The sequence below is a fragment of the Anastrepha obliqua genome, chromosome 5, assembly GCF_027943255.1.
Source record: "Anastrepha obliqua isolate idAnaObli1 chromosome 5, idAnaObli1_1.0, whole genome shotgun sequence".
NCBI classification, from domain to species: domain Eukaryota; kingdom Metazoa; phylum Arthropoda; class Insecta; order Diptera; family Tephritidae; genus Anastrepha; species Anastrepha obliqua.
In genome coordinates, this window is record NC_072896.1 from 117,337 (window position 1) to 140,734 (window position 23,398).

The window sequence follows — 23,398 nt, forward strand, 5'->3', positions numbered from 1 at the left end:
TCTTACTTTTCTCCGTTGTTTTATTATCAATGCTAGCTAAAATCATTCATAACAAAGTGATGATGTACCATAAACAAGAAAACAAAGTGCAACATTAAAAAGAGTTTTAGAGAATATTTTTCAAGTTTGTAAAGTGTATCTGCTGAGTAAACTAAATATTAAAAAAACAACTGTCTAACAACGGAACTTGCGTCTGTGGGTAGCAATTTAGAAAATCGTATTTTTCCAAGCCAAAATGAGCTGTAATGCTGATGCACACGTTTTTTTTGTCGCGTACCTACATATGTTTACACAGTAGTAGTATATACAGTAATTCCCAGCTTATTCAACCTAACACGTAAATGAAATTACAGCTGAATTATCTGCATAGAGAAAATATAAACAAACTTTATAGATTAGCTTTTAACCTACATAAAAAATTGATAATATTCCCAACTATTTGAAATGGAAAAAACCTAAAAACAAACTGTTCTGTAGTATGTTTTGTGCTTTCTATGAAAGTAAAATTTTAAATACTGGTACCCAATATGAAAGCCCATTATCTTCTATTTCATTAAAAAATAGGCTTATAGTTCATTTCATATATTTTGTTTAACAAAAAAATAAAAAAATAAAAAATAAAAAAAAAATATATAAAAAAATCTGCGGTTGCCAGAACGTCTAATCTGAGTCCTAAGCGGAATGCAGTATGATACTTCTGGGTATACTTGAATTCATTCGAATTATGTATTACGTAGCGTAAGAGAATTATGATATTTCTCAAAACACCTAAGTTGAGTTAAAAATAAGACGTTATTGGAAAAACTAATTATTTAAAAATATAGACACTAGCACTATAATAAATCAATAATGTCGAGGTGTTATAGAATTCTGTTGAACTGTACTCGGCACTGAAAAAGGGCGTCATGCTATTTATTTTTTCTATTTAATTTGCTTGTACACAATTTTTTTCATTTTATATAACTCCTAAAGATTATTTTACTTTCTACCACTAGCATATACATATATATAGTAATATATGATAGTTACATATAACATCAGTAAGCGAAAAAATTTGTGTCTTAACTAGCAAACCAAATTTAGAGATGATTTGGCAACAACATTAATACATACGCACCTACTTGAGATTTATTTATTTAACTCTCAAAGTTTGGAGAAACAATGTTTTAGTGCTTAGAACGAGTAGGGGAACTAAGGAAAGCTGGAGTGTTGCATAAGATTGTGGGTTTGCTCAATCGTGCTTGGCGACTTCAACGCCAGGGTAGGCAAGGAGGGAATTTTTGGTCCCACAGTCGGAAAATTCAGCCTGCACAACGAAACATCCGGTAACGGACAGAGGCTGATCGTCTTCGCCGGGGCCCGAAACATGGTATTCTGCAGCACCAGATTCCAGCATAAGAAGATTCACCAAGCCACCTGGCTGTCTCCTGATCGAAAAACACGAAACCAGATCGATCATGTTGTGATAGATGGAAGACACGCTTCTAGTGTATTAGACGTACGTACGATCCGAGGACCCAACATCGATTCGGATCACTACCTTGTTGCAGCCAAACTGCGCACACGCCTCTGTGCAGCAAAAAACGTGCATCTACCTACGCAAAGAATGTTCGACATCGAAAAGCTGCAATCACAACAGACAGCCAGAAGATTCGCCACTCGACTCTCACGCCTGCTCTCAGAGAGTAATGCCCAACAAACCATCATGCACGAACAATGGAGCAACATTTCTCGTTCTCTACGTACCGCCGCCGAAGAAGAAATCGGATTCCGGCGAGCCCGAAAAAACAATTGGTACGACGAGGAATGTCAGCTGCCGCTGAAAGGAAGGATGCCGCCTATAGAGCCACGCTGCGATCGGGCGCAACGCGAGCCATGTGGGATCGCTAAAGAGAGCTGAAAAAGGAAGAGAGACGTATTATCCGAAAAAAGAAACGAGTGGCCGAAATACGTGAGTGCGGAGAGCTTTAGATGCTGGCCAACAGGAACAACGCCCGAAAATTCTACCAGAAAGTTCGGCGGCTTACAGAAGGTTTTAAGACCGGGGCGTTTTCCTGTAAGAACAAAGACGGCGAGCTGGTGACTGACGTACAGAGCAATCTTAAATTATGGAGGGAACACTTCTCGAACCTATTAAACAGTGACAGCTGCGCATGTCACCGAGAAAGTGAAGATCCCGATACCCCAATCGTTGACGACGGAATTGTCGTTCCGCTACCCGATCATTACGAGGTGAGAATAGCGATAACGCGGCTAAAGAACAACAAAGCCGCGGGCGCCGACGGACTGTCGGCTGAGCTATTCAAACATGGCGGCGAGAAGCTGGTAAGGTGCATGCATCAGCTCCTATGCAAAATATGGTCGGATGAAAGCATGCCTGCCGATTGGAATTTAAGTGTGCTCTGCCCAATCCATAAGAAGGGCGATCCTGCAATTTGTGCCAATTACCGCGGGATTAGTCTTCTAAATATCGCCTATAAGGTTCTAGCGAGCGTATTGTGTGAAAGACTGAAGGCCACCGTCAACCAACTGATTGGACCTTATCAGTGTGGCTTCAGACCTGGAAAGTCTACCATCGACCAAATATTCAAAATACGCCAAATCTTGGAAAAGACCCATGAAAGGAGAATCGACACACACCATCTTTTCGTCGATTTCAAAGCTGCATTCGACAGTACGGAAAGGAGTTACCTGTATGCCGCGATGTCTGTATTTGGTATCCCCGCAAAACTAATACGGCTATGTAAGATGACGTTGCTCAACACCAGCAGCGCCGTCAGAATTGGGAAGGACCTCTCCGAGCCGTTTGATACCAAACGAGGTTTCAGACAGGGTGACTCGCTGTCGTGTGACTTCTTTAACCTGATGTTGGAGAGCATCGTACGAGCCGCAGAACTTAATCGCTCAGGCACAATATTTTATAAGAGCGTACAATTGCTGGCGTATGCCGATGATATTGACATCATCGGCCTTAACAACCGCGCTGTTAGTTCTGCCTTCTCCAAACTGGATAAAGAGGCAAAGCGAATGGGTCTGGTGGTGAACGAGGACAAAACGAAGTACCTCCTGTCTTCAAACAAATAGTCGGCGCCCTCGCGTATCGGCACCCACGTCCCTGTTGACAGTTATAATTTCGAGGTTGTAAAAGACTTCGTTTATTTAGGAACCAGCATTAACACCGAAAACAATGTCAGCCTTGAAATCCAACGTAGAATCTCTCTTGCCAACAAGTGCTACTAGAGTCCTCTCTCGACGAAAAAAACTAACGTAGACATAGACATAGCGCAGCGAATAAAGATCCAGCGGCTATGTTGGCTGGGTCATGTCTTCCGAATGGATACAAACGCTCCGGCTTTGAAAGTATTCGATGCGGTACCAGCTGGTGGTAGCAGAGGAAGAGGGCGGCCTCCTCTGCGTTGGAAAGATCAAGTGGAGAAGGACTTGGCTTCACTTGGTGTGTCCAACTGGCGCCGGTTAGCACGAGAAAGAAACGACTGGCGCGCTTTGTTAAACTCGGCCAAAATCATGTAAGCGGTTACAGCGCCAATTAAGAAGAAGAAGAAGTTTACTGTGATGTCAGCGCTTTGTCGGAAAAGAAACCCGAAACATTTCGGTACGTAGAACCGACTGCCATGTGAATTTTAACAGCTTCAAATTTTTGAGCTCGATATCTTGTAAGGTATCTGAACGCAAACCAAATTATTATTTCATTAGTCGGCAAATTAAATATTGACAAAACGCCATTTGCTGCTTACTTACAACCGAAAAGCAATATTATTTATTTTTATTAGAGGTATAATTAAAATAACGTAAGAATTAAAGTGGTTCGTGATTTTATCTTATAAATATATTATAAACTAGCAAACCCGGCCCCCTTCGCTGGGCACACTAAAATAGAATAGATATGGTTTAGAACAGAAAATATATGATTTTCATATTATTTATTTCTTTATTCTTTATTCAAGCGCTTTGGCATAAACAATATTTTTTGTTTTTCTATTTGTTTTTGAGTAAATATAAAATATAAATTGAAAATCAGGAAAAAAGAAGATTGTTTTTAAATGTCAAATCAACGCATATGAATAAACAATCGTCTTTTTTCCTGATCCATTGGAGCTTTTTTAACCATTATCCATTTATATTTTTCAAAAAAAAAAACGAAAAAAATTTTTTTTTCACGAACACATAATTTCATTCGGATTTCACATTAAATTCTCAAATTTCGTAAGAAATTATTCACTGTTCCAAAATCCACTCCAAAAAAATTCACAAACAATTTTTACATGTTGCACTTACGTTTTTTCCTTATGGCATCCAAATCAGAAAGAAATATAGACCCATTGTAACTCACACTGTCAATTTGACAGTTCAGTTCCGCCCCAAGCGTTAAAAAAGTAAGCGACATTATGGATGGTTCAAAAGAACGCTGTACCCGTTGCCAGTGCTCCGAATTACAACCAAACTTTACGAAACCCATTTTCAATACTTACTTCACAATGTGCGTAAGTTTGGTTTAATTCGGTGCAAAGACACGGCGGGTCCACGTTTTGGCATATATTTCGAGACCCTAGTCATCAATAGGTATGAAAATTACCCCGTATTAAAGCACTTATCAACAGCTTTCATTTGATACCCATATTGTACATACACAACCAAAGGTTACCCGGGTCCACGTTTTGACCTATATCTCGAGACCCCAGTCACGGAGCGGCATGAAAAATACTCTGTACTAAAGCATTCCCCAACAGCTTCAATTTGATATCCATATTGTACAAACACATTCTAGGCTCCACGTTTTGGTCTCAATCTCGAGACCCTAGTCACGGAGTGGCATGAAAAATACTCTGAACTAAAGGATTCAGCAACAGCTTCCATTTGATACCCATATTGTACATACACATCCGAAGGTTACCCGGGTCCACGTTTTGACCTATATCTCGAGACCCTATCTACCAATAGGTATCCAAACTATACGGAAACCATCTTCAATACCTCCTTAACAATGTGTGTAAGTTTGGTTTAATTCGGTGCAAAGACACGGCGGGTCCACGTTTGGCATATATTTCCAGACCCTAGTCATCAATAGGTATGAAAATTACCCCATATTAAAGCACTTATCAACAGCTTTCATTTGATACCCATATTGTACATACACAACCAAAGGTTACCCGGGTCCACGTTTTGACCTATATCTCGAGACCCCAGTCACGGAGCGGCATGAAAAATACTCTGTACTAAAGCATTCCCCAACAGCTTCAATTTGATATCCATATTGTACAAACACATTCTAGGCTCCACGTTTTGGTCTCTATCTCGAGATCCTAGTCACGGAGCGGATGGAAATACTCTGAACTAAAGCATTCACCAACAGCTTCCATTTGATACCCATATTGTACATACACATCCGAAGGTTACCCGGGTCCACGTTTGGACCTATATCTCGAGACCCTATCTACCAATAGGAATCCAAACTATACGGAAACCATCTTCAATACCTCCTTAACAATGTGTGTAAGTTTGGTTTAATTCGGTGCAAAGACACGGCGGGTCCACGTTTTGGCATATATTTCCAGACCTTAGACATCAAATTACCCCGTATTAAAGCACTTATCAACAGCTTTCATTTGATATCCATATTGTACAAACACATTCTAGGGTCCACGTTTTGGTCTCTATCTCGAGACCCTAGTCACGGAGCGGATGGAAATACTCTGAACTAAAGCATTCACCAACAGCTTCCATTTGATACCCATATTGTACATACACATCCGAAGGTTACCCGGGTCCACGTTTTGACCTATATCTCGAGACCCTATCTACCAATAGGAATCCAAACTATACGGAAACCATCTTCAATACCTCCTTAACAATGTGTGTAAGTTTGGTTTAATTCGGTGCAAAGACACGGCGGGTCCACGTTTTGGCATATATTTCCAGACCTTAGTCATCAAATTACCCCGTATTAAAGCACTTATCAACAGCTTTCATTTGATACCCATATTGTACATACACAACCAAAGGTTACCCGGGTCCACGTTTTGACCTATATCTCGAGACCCCAGTCACGGAGCGGCATGAAAAATACTCTGTACTAAAGCATTCCCCAACAGCTTCAATTTGATATCCATATTGTACAAACACATTCTAGGCTCCACGTTTTGGTCTCTATCTCGAGATCCTAGTCACGGAGCGGATGGAAATACTCTGAACTAAAGCATTCACCAACAGCTTCCATTTGATACCCATATTGTACATACACATCCGAAGGTTACCCGGGTCCACGTTTGGACCTATATCTCGAGACCCTATCTACCAATAGGTATTTAAACTATACGGAAATCATCTTCAATATCTACTTAACAATGTGTGTAAGTTTGGTTTAATTCGGTTCAAAGACACGGCGGGTCCACGTTTTGGCATATATTTCGAGACCCTAGTCATCAATAGGTATGAAAATTACCCCGTATTAAAGCACTTATCAACAGCTTTCATTTGATATCCATATTGTACAAACACATTCTAGGGTCCACGTTTTGGTCTCTATCTCGAGACCCTAGTCACGGAGCGGATGGAAATACTCTGAACTAAAGCATTCACCAACAGCTTCCATTTGATACCCATATTGTACATACACATCCGAAGGTTACCCGGGTCCACGTTTTGACCTATATCTCGAGACCCTATCTACCAATAGGAATCCAAACTATACGGAAACCATCTTCAATACCTCCTTAACAATGTGTGTAAGTTTGGTTTAATTCGGTGCAAAGACACGGCGGGTCCACGTTTTGGCATATATTTCCAGACCTTAGTCATCAAATTACCCCGTATTAAAGCACTTATCAACAGCTTTCATTTGATACCCATATTGTACATACACAACCAAAGGTTACCCGGGTCCACGTTTTGACCTATATCTCGAGACCCCAGTCACGGAGCGGCATGAAAAATACTCTGTACTAAAGCATTCCCCAACAGCTTCAATTTGATATCCATATTGTACAAACACATTCTAGGCTCCACGTTTTGGTCTCTATCTCGAGATCCTAGTCACGGAGCGGATGGAAATACTCTGAACTAAAGCATTCACCAACAGCTTCCATTTGATACCCATATTGTACATACACATCCGAAGGTTACCCGGGTCCACGTTTGGACCTATATCTCGAGACCCTATCTACCAATAGGTATCCAAACTATACGGAAACCATCTTCAATACCTCCTTAACATTGTGTGTAAGTTTGGTTTAATTCGGTGCAAAGAGACGGCGGGTCCACGTTTTGGCATATATTTCCAGACCCTAGTCATCAATAGGTATGAAAATTACCTCGGATTAAAGCACTTATCAACAGCTTTCATTTGATACACAAATTGTACATACACAACCAAAGGTTACCCGGGTTCACGTTTTGACCTACATATATCTCGAACCCTATCCACCAATAGATATCCAAACTATACGGAAACCATCTTCAATACCTCCTTAACAATGTGTGTAAGTTTGGTTTAATTCGGTGCAAAGACACGGCGGGTCCACGTTTTGGCATATATTTCGAGACCCTAGTCATCAATAGGTATGAAAATTACCCCGTATTAAAGCACTTATCAACAGCTTTCATTTGATATCCATATTGTACAAACACATTCTAGGGTCCACGTTTTGGTCTCTATCTCGAGACCCTAGTCACGGAGCGGATGGAAATACTCTGAACTAAAGCATTCACCAACAGCTTCCATTTGATACCCATATTGTACATACACATCCGAAGGTTACCCGGGTCCACGTTTTGACCTATATCTCGAGACCCTATCTACCAATAGGAATCCAAACTATACGGAAACCATCTTCAATACCTCCTTAACAATGTGTGTAAGTTTGGTTTAATTCGGTGCAAAGACACGGCGGGTCCACGTTTTGGCATATATTTCCAGACCTTAGTCATCAAATTACCCCGTATTAAAGCACTTATCAACAGCTTTCATTTGATACCCATATTGTACATACACATCCGAAGGTTACCCGGGTCCACGTTTTGACCTATATCTCGAGACCCTATCTACCAATAGGTATCCAAACTATACGGAAACCATCTTCAATACCTCCTTAACAATGTGTGTAAGTTTGGTTTAATTCGGTGCAAAGACACGGCGGGTCCACGTTTGGCATATATTTCCAGACCCTAGTCATCAATAGGTATGAAAATTACCCCATATTAAAGCACTTATCAACAGCTTTCATTTGATACCCATATTGTACATACACAACCAAAGGTTACCCGGGTCCACGTTTTGACCTATATCTCGAGACCCCAGTCACGGAGCGGCATGAAAAATACTCTGTACTAAAGCATTCCCCAACAGCTTCCATTTGATATCCATATTGTACAAACACATTCTAGGCTCCACGTTTTGGTCTCTATCTCGAGATCCTAGTCACGGAGCGGATGGAAATACTCTGAACTAAAGCATTCACCAACAGCTTCCATTTGATACCCATATTGTACATACACATCCGAAGGTTACCCGGGTCCACGTTTGGACCTATATCTCGAGACCCTATCTACCAATAGGTATCCAAACTATACGGAAACCATCTTCAATACCTCCTTAACAATGTGTGTAAGTTTGGTTTAATTCGGTGCAAAGAGACGGCGGGTCCACGTTTTGGCATATATTTCCAGACCCTAGTCATCAATAGGTATGAAAATTACCTCGGATTAAAGCACTTATCAACAGCTTTCATTTGATACACAAATTGTACATACACAACCAAAGGTTACCCGGGTTCACGTTTTGACCTACATATATCTCGAACCCTATCCACCAATAGATATCCAAACTATACGGAAACCATCTTCAATACCTCCTTAACAATGTGTGTAAGTTTGGTTTAATTCGGTGCAAAGACACGGCGGGTCCACGTTTTGGCATATATTTCGAGACCCTAGTCATCAATAGGTATGAAAATTACCCCGTATTAAAGCACTTATCAACAGCTTTCATTTGATATCCATATTGTACAAACACATTCTAGGGTCCACGTTTTGGTCTCTATCTCGAGACCCTAGTCACGGAGCGGATGGAAATACTCTGAACTAAAGCATTCACCAACAGCTTCCATTTGATACCCATATTGTACATACACATCCGAAGGTTACCCGGGTCCACGTTTTGACCTATATCTCGAGACCCTATCTACCAATAGGAATCCAAACTATACGGAAACCATCTTCAATACCTCCTTAACAATGTGTGTAAGTTTGGTTTAATTCGGTGCAAAGACACGGCGGGTCCACGTTTTGGCATATATTTCCAGACCTTAGTCATCAAATTACCCCGTATTAAAGCACTTATCAACAGCTTTCATTTGATACCCATATTGTACATACACATCCGAAGGTTACCCGGGTCCACGTTTTGACCTATATCTCGAGACCCTATCTACCAATAGGTATCCAAACTATACGGAAACCATCTTCAATACCTCCTTAACAATGTGTGTAAGTTTGGTTTAATTCGGTGCAAAGACACGGCGGGTCCACGTTTGGCATATATTTCCAGACCCTAGTCATCAATAGGTATGAAAATTACCCCATATTAAAGCACTTATCAACAGCTTTCATTTGATACCCATATTGTACATACACAACCAAAGGTTACCCGGGTCCACGTTTTGACCTATATCTCGAGACCCCAGTCACGGAGCGGCATGAAAAATACTCTGTACTAAAGCATTCCCCAACAGCTTCAATTTGATATCCATATTGTACAAACACATTCTAGGCTCCACGTTTTGGTCTCTATCTCGAGATCCTAGTCACGGAGCGGATGGAAATACTCTGAACTAAAGCATTCACCAACAGCTTCCATTTGATACCCATATTGTACATACACATCCGAAGGTTACCCGGGTCCACGTTTGGACCTATATCTCGAGACCCTATCTACCAATAGGTATCCAAACTATACGGAAACCATCTTCAATACCTCCTTAACAATGTGTGTAAGTTTGGTTTAATTCGGTGCAAAGAGACGGCGGGTCCACGTTTTGGCATATATTTCCAGACCCTAGTCATCAATAGGTATGAAAATTACCCCATATTAAAGCACTTATCAACAGCTTTCATTTGATACCCATATTGTACATACACAACCAAAGGTTACCCGGGTCCACCTTTTGACCTATATCTCGAGACCCCAGTCACGGAGCGGCATGAAAAATACTCTGTACTAAAGCATTCACCAACAGCTTCAATTTGATACCCATATTGTACATACACATCCGAAGGTAACCCGGGTCCACGTTTTGACCTATATCTCGAGACCCCAGTCACGGAGCGGCATGAAAAATACTCTGTACTAAAGCATTCACCAACAGCTTTCATTTGATACCCATATTGTACATACACGTCCGAAGGTTACCCGGGTCCACGTTTTGACCTATATCTCGAGCCCTATTTCCAAAAGAAAATATAATCCATGTTTTTCGTGGATAATGTAGCTTTCGAATGGTGAAAGAATTTTTAAAATCGGTCCAGTAGTTTTTGAGCCTATTCGTAACAAACAAACAAACAAAGTTTTCCTCTTTATAATATTAGTATAGATATAAGTTGAATATACATACACATTTATTATCTTATATGGTTATGTGATGTCTTTCTATGTATTAATTTATCAACTTAAAATAGAATATAAAGCTGACATCTATTGACCAATAGCTTTTAAAAGCCCCAATATGTTATTATCCTAACCCGGTAACCCAGACCTGTCTAACTCTAAAGATTTAACGTTCTTTAACGTATTAATTAAATGTACTGTGGATATTTTATATTTAGTCTACGCAAACTTTCAACTCCATATACATATGTAAGTCCATACATGTATATACAAACACATAGGCTCCTTCTAAAAAGAAAATACAGTATAAGCTTAAGTATATAATCAATTTGATAATATAGGTGAAATAATTTTAAAATGTCAAAGATATTCACTCGGAAGTGAATTACAGAACTTGCCCGATTATGAAAAACACTACTCTTATTATTGTAATTTTATATAATATTATATATGTATGTAAATCTCTTCAATGTTTAACTTTTTGTAATTAATTTAATCTACCATTAAGGTATTTATTACAAGACAGCTCCTTGGGTAGAAAAACCACAATTTTATTTATTTATTCATGTCAATAGGGTATTATGTCCTTACAAATTAAGATTTCAATTCAGATATGTTATGAAACTAATAATAGAAAAAAGTAATATTTAAATAGAATTTTCAATTATTTTATGTAACTATCGTCTCAGCAAATCCCATCCAATGAAATATCCAAATGATTATATTTTGTTAGTAGGTTATTGAATTTTAAGAGCGACCTAGTGATAATCTGGCACCATCTGTTCGATGTAAATTTATATAAAACCTATTATGTATTATGCCCCAAGTGTTTAAGATCAACATGGGAATTAATTTTGCCATAAATAATATCCGCGATAATAATGAAAGAATTTACCGTTCGTCTAATTTAAGGCAATTCAAGTCAATTAACAAACAACATGCATTGTAAGAAGGCATGGAGTGGGCGAAGAGTGAAAAATGTAAAGCAAAGTGTACAAATTTCCTTTGAATGTATGCTGGTCGCGCAATGTGAGACGTATAAAAAGGACTCTAAATCAAAGAAGTGTAGTTGCGCCTTGAGCGAACAAACATAACATAAACGTATTTCAGAAGTATTAAGCGCCCAATGAATATGAAACGGGAATTAAATACGACACCTAATTCCAGGATTTAATCAATGCGGTGTAAATAAAAGCGAAATCCAAAAATTGATATAACTTACAAAACAACTGGAAGAGGTACATCTTTTCGAATACTTTAATTCTTCTGGGATATATTATCATTTCCTTCAAGGTGATATATTCTGTGAAAATAAATTTAATTTGGATAGGACGATTAAGCTTATAGTTAATGGTGGAATTTGCGACAAAAATCAAGGGATTTTTTAAAGCAAAAGTTCAACCTTTTACTCATTTGAACTCTGAAGAGCGCATTTAAGATTTACACACTAATTGGCTGATTTAAAAAAACACGGTGGAACCAAATACTTGTTTTTAAAATAAATTAAAAAAGGTTGAAACTTTCCTAAATTCTGGGACAGTGCGATATTTAGTTATGTAGTAGGATGCCAAAATCCCAATTTGTTATGCTAGTCTTTTAAAGCGTTCATAATTAACAAAATATAATTCCGGAAAATTATAATAGTAAATTGTGTCACTAACTGTCACACAACTGGAACACTATATGCCCTAATTCTTGATATTTTCAGCAAAATATTTTGCTAAATTTGTTAATTATTGAATATTTCAATAACAAAAATGTAAACATAAAATGCGCGACGAAGGTAAATTTTGGCATTGCTACTTTTTACGCTTTTCTTTAGCACACTTATAACGTATCTTGATTCAATAATTTTTTACTTCATATAATTTAAGGCATGAACAATTTTCGTGTATATTAAAATATTGTTTTGGCAGAAGAAGGGACCAAAACGAGACTTATTGGGATATATTCACTATTTTTTACCTATTTTGATCCCTGAGTCTTAAACTAAATAATTACCCAATATTACTTCTACTGCTAGAAGTACAAAACCAAAAATACAATGTTCGTAACGATTCGTGTGAATAAAAATATTTCCTCTCCGTTTTAAAGTGCAGTAAAATATTTATGTACATATACGTAAAGTTTACGGGGTTTTTCCCAACTCATAACACTATGATTTAACATTTATTTGTTTAATGTGCTTTTTGCTTCGTATAGTTTTAGTTTTATTACACCAATCTAAAGGGTTTTCAAGGGTGGGTAGATGTTGAAATGGAATAAAATGGCGTTTGCTGTGTGGCACGTAGCGCCGTCCTGCTGGAACCACATGTCGTCTAGGTCCATATGGTTCAATATGGGCCATAAGAAATTGAAAGGGCCACCACGTCTACCGAGAAATGGGCGCAATGCGCGCAACGTTTGCGTTAATGAACACTCATTTTGATAATAAAGTTTTATCATTTGAACATGCTGTTCAATCGTGTAACTTGCCATGATGATTTGGCATAAACAACTGAATAATAAACAAAAGATTTGACAGATGTCACCAAAATAAAATGGCTGCCACAGGGCGCCAAAATCGACCCGCGCCAATGGAAAAACCCTTTACTATAGCCACTACTATGTGGTCCAATATGTCCGAATTGTTGTCAAGCCCTTGGGGGAACCTGTTATCCCTATAGGGCGCGTCCCCAGGTGGTGGATAGGGTCTAAACTTTAATTTAAAGTAAAATTTCTGTACAATAATTTATAAAGAAACTCGGTTTGAAATATGCATTTTTTTTACATTTCGAAAATAAACATACATTAATCACTCTTATGCTATGTTTTTACAGCACGTAATTCGCTCTCCTATTCGTAATTCGCTTTCTAATTTGTAATCTACGTTCCGCTTACCCTTCAAAATACGTAATTCGCCATACAAAATTTTGAGAACGAAGTACCTCATTTGTAAGAAATCCAGTTTCAATTACCTTGCGAATTATGAAGACATCGCTGTCTACCCTAATTTCGATCGGAAATGTATTGAAATTAGTTGTCATACCAAACGAAAAAGGAAACAAAAACAAAAAACAAAGTGAACAAACGTTGAATTAGAATCAGAAAGGTTATTGTATATTATATTAATCGAGGCAAAAACAAAATTGATAAAAAAAAATTATTATGCCGAGGAAGTTTTTGAACACCTCAAGAATTGTCAAAGAAACCAAATTGTCTTCAGAGATACCATGCAATGAAGTTGTGCATTTTAGCTTTCACCCCCGCCACCAAGTACACAAATCCTTTACTCGGTAACTTCTGCACTATTTCTAAAAGTATGTAGCTGTCTCCCATTGTTCCGCTGGAAAATTAATTAATAAAATAAAGTAAAATTTTTCTTTTAACTTATTTGTTTTCTGCATCATCGATAATCATCGGAGTTACAAGTATTCAAAGAATGTTCAAATGAGGAGACTTTTGAGGTTTTGGTGCGTCGGAAAATAATTAAAAAAAAATTTTCCTTTAACTCAAAATGAAGAAAAATTTTGTACTTATATACTTTTCCGGTAAATAACAAGTTAGAATAAGAAAATCTTTTTTAACACTTTGTCAAAATGATTCGTTCCAACTCAATGTTTAGCGAATTCAATTAAGAAAATATTTGCTTTTACAACATAAATGGGAATATTATAAAATATATTTTAAACTTAAAAGTGTGATTATGAAAGCAAGAGCGAAGTGTTTAAATTATATATATTTAGAGAGTATTTCGATGGTATTGGCGCTGTAGACTGGCAGAATCAACATAAAGTAAATAATTAAACTTAATAAATGCACGCACCTTTTTTCTGCAGTGTTTTCATTCTGTCTCTCTTCTGCTTGAGTATGGCTATATCTTCAAGAGCTATGTAATGTTGTACATGAATGCTTGAGCAATTCACCTTCAATGAGAAATGCACCATCCTCGCTCGTCATTTGTTTGATTTTAAATTTTGTCGATTATCTGTAGATAGACAGAGTTTTGATTAATACATACATCTAATTCCATTAGTTTCTAAAATACCTCAAATATTTGTTTAAATACTCACAGTACTGTTGCAGTATTATTTGGTAGCGTCTCTATCATTTGGTAACGATGTAGTGGACATAAATTAATAAAATTTGCACGGTTTTTGGCAACGTTATATTACGACCGATACAAGGAAACCAGAGCTCAACTCTAAAGAATTTTATTCACTCTACTTAAACGTTCAATTTAGCATACAATACTAATCATACATAAGTACTATTATGCTACATAGATTTATATGGTACAAAAACCTCACAACAAGAGATATGCTTATGTTTTATTTCCCGAAATAAATTTGTTGCAACGGTGTATTACTGATATATAGTATTTGTTACCATCCGCAATCATTTTTTGGATTCAAAGACTATTTTCTCGACTGTTTGTTGATGCGAAGCAGTTAAATTTGTTGACATGGTAAATTCGATTTCATTTTCTCAACAACCTGTTAGGAATAGGAAAGAAAATGAGCTGCCAAAATCGGTAAACAAATGGTATGTATTGTGGTTTGTGGGAAAGAGGTTTTAAGTGACTGAGAATAAGAAGTTGGATGCACGCATTGTGCATACGGCTATATGCCGCTCTCATGTTTCTTCAAGCATATCTATATATATAAAAATTAAGCCGAAAAAAAGTGTGCATTTGTCCGGGGTAATCTCAGCAACGCGTGAAAGGAAAACAATGAAAGTTTCACACATTGTTGGTGTTACTTTGGCAAAGGTTTCTGTGAAGTTTGGTTGAAATCCGATGACGCGTGTGTGTGCGGTGCGTCGGTTAAGTGAGTGTGTTTTTGCTATTTGCCGCACGTATTTTTTGTACCGCACATAGCATTCATTAGAATTGAATACATTTTGGTCGTGTGTGTCTGGGCCGATTATTATGAAATTTTTTATATATGTATATATATTTTTCCAAGGTGAAGGTTAGTATAATATGCTTATTGATTCCACTCGCCACCAGGTGGCGCTGCCGAAGGCCAAAAGGAGGACCCGGGTAACCCTAGGATGTGTTTTTACATTGTGGGTATCAAATCAAAGCTACTGATGAGTGCTTTAATACAGAGTATTTTTTAGATCTCTGAGTGACCAGGGTCTCGAGATATAGCCGAAAAGGTGGACCAATGTACCCTTGGATGCGTTTGTACAATATGGGTATCATATGGAAGCTGTTGATGAAAGCTTTTAAGTGAAGTAATTTTTACTGCCCATTTCTGGGATAAAGAAAGGAGATGGAGCTGGAGGTGGAAGAGGAAAAGGAATAGCTACAGGAGGAGGAAGAGGAAGAGGCAGAGAAAGAGGAAGACCAATTATTATTAAAAATTAAAAAAAAAATTCTAAAAAAATTTTAAAATATTATATTACTTATACGCTTATTATATAAACGTTAATCTGAAGTCAGTTATAGTGAAAAATTCATTGTATCATTGCCGGCGTGATTGGTGATCGTTTCCTTAATTTTTTGCAGAAAGGTTATGCTAATGTGAGATATTACCTATATCATTCATATATTTACGTATTACCTGTGTACTCACAAATATACGGTTGAAGCAAATATATGTCAGTTTTTTTACTTTTCAGACATCACGCAAAAAAGAGGAAGAGGAAGGTACAGGAAAGACTTTTTTGTTTTCAATAATCCACTTTGTTGGATGGCAGTCGAACGGCGCATTCTGCTTTAAAATTGCCGTTGAATATGCATACAGAAGAAACACCCACCTGTAACATATCGAAAAACTCTGGCATGGCTAAAGTTTTACAACAGTGTAAAATAATTGTATGGGATGAGTGCACGATGGCACATTAAAAGTCACTGGAAGCGCTTGATAGGACATTACGAGATTTACGTAGTAAAAATGAAATGTTTGGTCGTGCCTTAGTGCTGCTGGCAGGTGATTTTAGACCAACACTGCCTGTTATTCCTCGAGCAACTGTAGCAGATGAATTGGCTGCATGTTTGAAGTCATCATATTTGTGGAGACATGTTCAAACACTCAAACTAACTACAAATGTACGTGTTCTAATGCAAAATGATCCATCAGCTGCTGAATTTTCACAGCAATTATTGGATATTGGAAATGGCAAAGTTCCTGTCGATAATTTAACTGGCTTAATAACTTTACAACCAAACTTTTGTCAAATAAGTCAAACGAAAGAACAGTTAATTCAAAGTAAAGGGTGTTTTTTTAGAGGTTAGGTTTTCAATTTGGCACTACTTTTTTCGTAGATGGTCTTTTTGACAGCTGTCACTTGATTTATGCTCAGTTTGGTTTGCCATTTCATAATGAATAGACTTACACCTGAACAACGTTAGCAAATCGTGCAAATTTATTACGAAAATAATGGTTCGGTTCGCGCGACGCATCGAAGAAAATTTTGATCAGCGATGAAGCTCACTTTTGGTTGAATGGGTATGTCAATAAGCAAAATTGTCGCATTTGGAGTGAACATAATCCACAAGCCATTGCTGAGACGCCGTTACATCCTCAAAAAGTCACTGTTTGGTGTGCTCTATGGGCAGAGGGAATCATTGGTCCTTATTTCTTTAAAAATGAAGCCGGCCATAATGTTACAGTCAATGGAGAGCGTTATAGAGCCATGATTAATGACTTTTTCGTGCCTGAATTGGACGATGTTGATGTGGACGACCTTTGGTTCCAACAAGACGGCGCTACATGCCATACAGCCAACGCAACAATCGATTTATTGAAGGAAACTTTTGGTGAGCGCATTATCTCGCGCCGTGGACCTGTGGAGTGGCCTCCAAGATCGTGCGATATAACACCGCCGGACTATTTCTTGTGGGGCTATGTGAAGTCGCTTGTCTACGCAGATAAGCCCGAGACGATTGACGTCTTGGAAGAGAATATTCGGCGCGTTATTGCTGACATACGGCCACAATTGCTGCAAAAAGTGGTCGAAAATTGGGCCTCTCGGCTGGAATTTATTCGAGCCAGCCGCGGCGGCCACTTGCCCGAAATCATTTTTAAAACATAATGGCGAACCCTTATCTTTATAATAAAGCTAAGTTCTTGGCCATAACATTAAATTATATACGTTTTATTTCATCTTGAAAACCTAACCTCTAAAAAAACACCCTTTATTTTCCCAAATTTGCCTCAAAATTACAAAAATCATGATTGGCTTAGTGAACGAGCCATCATGGCTGGCAAAAATAAAGATGTGAATGAAATGAATGCGGGTATTTTGGCTAAAATACCAAGTCCAGAACAAACATATCGATCCGTTGACACTGTTACAAATCAAGATGATATTGTAAATTATCCCACTGAATTTTTGAATTCCCTTGATTTACACATGCTAGACTTGAAAATAGGAGCACCGATTATTATGTTGAGAAACATAAATCAACCACGACTATGTAATGGCACTCGATTAACAGTTAAGAGATTGATGAATAACGTCATAGAAGCAACAATTTTGAATGGAAAATACTCTGGTGAAGACGTTTAATACCGCGAATACCAATGATACCATCGGATATGCCGTTTGAATTCAAACGTCTTCAATTTCCTGTTCGCCTTGCATTCGCGATTACTATTAATAAGTCACAAGGCCAAACTTTGTCAATTTGTGGTATTAATTTACAATAAAAAAAGTAATAAAGTAAATCACATCAAACGTTTTTTAATTGCTACTACTATTCAAAACTTCTTTCATTACTATTCATGCCCGGGAATTTTTATAAAAAACACACAGTATTTTTCGGCTTAATTTAATTAATTAATCTAGATTTTTTTAAAGACGACCAGCGGAACGGGCGGGTTTTCGCTAGTAACATATAAAAATAAGTTGAACCTTCCAATCAGCTAATTTATGTATACAAACCAATCAAAGTGAACTGTCGAAGCGACAAATTTTAATATCTTGCCGTTGAATTCATGCTCTGGGCATGAAATCTAACACCCAGAAAAAATAGATTGCTTAATGTTCCGGCGCTGCTTGTTCGGCCGCTTATTTGTTACGAGAACAAATTTTTGAAAATTGCCGTGTGGAACTTTATTATTACAAAAAAGCTCGTGCAATATTAGACGTCAAATTAATCTGAATATGTTGCGATGAAGAATACACCGTGTTTTGCAAGACATGGTACTGTTCATAAATTCGTGGAATTTCAGTAGCTGAATTTCATGAGCTTGGAAAAAATAGTTTCAATTTCTTAATATGTATACAAAATAAAAATAAACATCATATCACATTCCATTGGAAGTGTTATGTCAGGTTTGGAGGGTATGCTGGACAGGAACGAAGCCCAAAAGGTTCTGTTCCAAAGATTATATAAGAATATATGCACTGTATTATAAATGAAATTGAAAGTTAAAAAAAATTGATTTATTTTAAAATGTACTTGAGATATTAAAACTACCTGGAGAATGAACTGATTGCTGCCCTCTAAACTCCAGCAACAAGATAAAAAAACTAGTTGTGAGGTATTAGATTTCACTTCTCCCTGTATACGTTTGTAACCATATCACACATAGCCGTACAAGTGTAAGTTTCACTATCCGTCTCCTAAACTTCATGCACAGTAGAATTTATACCAATTGCATATATTTATGTACGAGTATGTATATTTGCATAGTGTGCGTAGAAAGTTCAACCTTTTTGTTCTTCTCTTTTTTACCACGAAGGAAGCAAAAGCTTCGTGGCGAAACTCCGCTAATTTGTGCTCTCGGATCAGTATTTCTATTCTAGAACATTTAAATAAAAATTTCTGAAAAGATTTCTTATGCACAGTATATGTATATATTTATATAGTACAAGATGAGTTAAATCGGGAAACAACCTCGCTTACTATTCATATAACGATAATTTAAAAATGGAAATATATCTGTATGGCAGAATGGATCCGGAGAATTATGTGCCAGCTATAATGGAACGCTCCGCTCCAACAATGATATTATATTTTCCCCAACTAATATTCGCAGATCAAGAATAAGATGCCACTGATGTAAAAGTAGTGTATGGTATGTACTTGTAACACACGTTTTTAAATCTGTTTGTCCGTTCTTACAGACTAACCTCGAGCTGGCATCCAGATGTTTCGAAAAATTAGTTTGGTTGTCCCAAATTTTGTTTGTTTTATAAACAAACTTTGGATAGAAGTTTTACACTTCTGTAGGCTGAAAAAATGAAGCTTTGCATTTTTAATATTATCAGGTCAGTCCATAAGTTCGTGCGATTTTTAAAGCTGGTTTTAAAATTAACAAAAAATATGTTTAAAGTATTTATTAATCAATAATATATTTCCCTTCTTTATTTGCAATGTTTTCTCAACGTTTAGGCAAATTTTTATTTCCCTGTTCAAAAAATTTGTTGTCCTTGGAGCCAAAATAGGCTCGATATCCCTTTTTAAAGCTTCTTTTGAGAAGTAGTTCTTGTTACTCATATGGGATTGAAGTCCACGGAAAAGGTGATAATCACAAGGTGCAATATCCGGAGAGTATGGTGGATGCGGCATTAGCTCCCATCCGAGCTCGTTCAGCTTGCCTAATGTTTGCCTTGCGGTATGAGGTCTTGCGTTGTCGTGGTGAAACAAAACTTTGTGTCTATTCACTAAGGACGGTCGATTTTTTTAAGTGGCTCATTCAGACTTGATATCTGATGGGAATAATAATCAGTAGTTATCGTCTTGTTTGGTTCCAGAAGTTCATAATAAACAATACCGGCCATATCCCACCAAATAGACAGGATGATCTTCCTGGGGTGAAGGCCAATTCTAGGGGTCGGTTCTGGTGTTTCATATTTATCTAACCATTGGCGTTTGCGAACAGGATTATTGTAAAGGATCCATTTTTCATCACCAATAACGATACGGTTCAAAAAACTTTCATTTTCAAGTCGTTGCAGCAGCTGAGAACACACATTCACTCTCTGCTGAAGGTTGGCGATGGAAAGTCTATGCGGAACCCATTTTCTCAACTTTCAAACCTTTCCCAACTGAAGCAGGTGCCTTGGTTCTGTTCGATGCGATGAATTTAACCTCTGAGCTATCATATCGACTGTCAAATTTGGCTCAGTTTCCACGAGTTCAAGCAAGGCGTCGGAGTTAAAGACTTCAGGACGACCAGCGCGCAGGGCAACCTCCACGTCGCAGTTACCACTTCGGAATTTTGAAAATCACTTTTGCGCAGTCCTTACACTCACGGTATCCTCTCCCTGAACAGATTTTATTTCTGCAGCGGCAGTTATAGCATTTTTACCACTTTTATAAAAAAATACGAAACATGCCTCTTATACGCGTTCGAAGATTCCATTTTACTTTTTTAACAACACGTGCTTCTATCCGCGATTAAAATCACTTGTTGAATGCTCAATATATCAAAGAAAATAATATATTCCGAGAATAAGTTTTTGTATGCAAAAATCGTACAAAAGTGAAATTATAGGTAAAATACGCACGAACTTATGGACTGACCTGATAGATTGTATCTAAGGTCCTATTACCTTATGGTTTCGTGAGGCGAGATATTTTTTTCAGTTCGGTCCTTTGTTGTTATATTTTCTATTTTTTCGTTTTATTTTTTATTACTAGGTGTGTAGAAGAACCTCGATAAACAAAGCAAGTATTATTCATTAAGTTTACGCTATAAAAAGTAAGTACGAATTTAGAGTTAACATAATTTAGCTAAAGGTAAGATAAATAACATTTTTGTTTTCGTGATAGATTGGTTAAGCAAGATTGTTACGTGTTTCATCGAACTTCTCCCCCAATTATGATGTGCATCTTGAGTAGTCCTGCCTCCGAACGGCAGATACGTTTTATAAACACCTTTTTTATTGCAGAAATGCACTCGGAGGAGATTTGTTGATTAGAAAAATGCGCGTTTATACTCGTCTGTTAGAAATACTTGGGTAAATAGTATGACCATTTACACAAATAGCCCAAAGATGGTTAGCAATATACAGTTGTGACCATAACAAAACACAGATTGCGATCTTGTTAATTTCACAGACAGGTGATGCTCGGGGACAGCTGTGCGAGCGGTCTGAAGTTGGTTACACTTCAAGTGCCGGACCCTGTAGTGGTTTTTTCATTACATTCGAAGAAAGTGCAAAAAAAAAAACTTTATTTTAAGTATATTTGCATTCATCATACAATTAAAATGTGATACCCTTTTAAGATTTTATTCAGATTTTCTGCAGACAAGTTCGTGTTCCTCCACTTCAGAAAACGCACTGCTAATAATATGAATATAACTGTAGGTAGCGTCAAATTTGAAGAAACTTCGTGTAATTTCTTCATCCAATCAATGGTTTTTTAAATTCACGTAGCGTCAAATTTGAAGAAACTTCGTGTAATTTCTTCATCCAATCAATGGTTTTTTAAATTCCTTTCGTTTGTGAACCACATGGAATCGTTTGTCTTGGATCTTTCAATCCTTCATTTATTACTTATAACAAAAAGCTAACTGAAAATAGTTTAGAAAAAAAATATAGCATATTGTTTAATTTGAATTTATAAAAATTGAGTAACCAGAATTGCATTTACGCACATACTTAACTTAATTTACACAAACACTGAATATGTTTGCGCTCTTAATTGTGGTATATTCTGTGATATCAGAAGTTATAATACAATTTATTTCCTGAAAATCTTGTTAAATTCCGTTTGATTAAATTTAGAAGCATTGATAAACACTTGACTTGACGGTTGCAAGGCCTTTGACTGACCGGCCGGTTTGATGGCAGTTAGATCATCTTTTTTTATTTTCGCTGGAAATGTTTGGAATCGCAATGTTTAGTTGATGATGTTTATGTAACGATGGAGTTGATTTACATTAGAACGAATATTTTTTAAATTTAAGAGCATATGACACCTCCTAACAACTTCATAAAATTGACAAATGCCACATCCTGAATTATTTATTTTATTTATTTACGTTACCTTATGAAATAAATCTTATAAGCTCATGCAAAGTGAAGCTAAAGCAGTTAGGCCTTAAGCAGAGGTCACATCTTGAATTATAACGCACAGCAGTGCAAAATTACGAATACCATTTCGATCTCTATGAAAGTGCCCAGTTAAGTCCAATGGAATAGTTATATAAATTTTCTTACATATTGTATATCCAAGCTTTTACTAATTTGGGTTCATAATGAAAACAGCAAAAGAATTTTTATATGGTGATATGTCACCTTGATAACGAGCCTAAACTTTAAATTGTTTGATCGACACTTTACGAGATCTCGATCACTACAGCCATCTACCGAAAAAATAATGTATTTATTTTCTCCCAAATTAATATATCATACTTTATATATGCCAACATTCCGGCTTTATGAGAAATGGCAAACATTTGCATTATTTATGGGGTACGATTTCATTTAGTCTAAATATCTCACAAAACTATCAAATTGCAGCATTTAAATTTGTATTTCCTAAATGAACTCTAAGCTTGAATTTTTCCGGCCACGCTTCTATTAGACAAACTGTGTAACCGATAGCAAAAATAGAAATTATAGCTTTTTAAATATATGTAGGTATATAGGTATATACAGGTATGAGTATATCTTTGAAACTACATAAGTTTCTTACTCGGAATATATAATCAATATAATTATAAAAAGTTTGTTAAAAAAAGTATATGCATAGTTTTTGTTAATACACTTTTATATAATTACATATGAATATGTGCCCTAGTACATTTTGTATTTATCGATTGATTTCTACTTTAGCTATAGCATCTTTTTTGTTTTTCTGTTACTAACATACACGGGATATACCATTAA

General features: G+C 37.0%; 1 protein-coding gene across 2 annotated transcripts in view; it reads left to right on the forward strand.

Annotated features, from left to right (window-relative positions):
- The first annotated feature begins 12 nt into the window (after positions 1–12).
- Positions 13–23,398, forward strand: part of LOC129249265 (neurogenic protein mastermind) — a 108,310-nt gene continuing 84,924 nt past the window's right edge. The window contains exons 1-3 of one of the 2 annotated variants that reach the window (XM_054888968.1): positions 13–195; positions 321–337; positions 11,531–11,856. The gene's annotated coding sequence lies outside the window, so the exon portion shown is untranslated. The remainder of the gene's footprint in view (positions 196–320; positions 338–11,530; positions 11,857–23,398) is intronic. The other variant, XM_054888967.1, reaches the window with a different exon arrangement.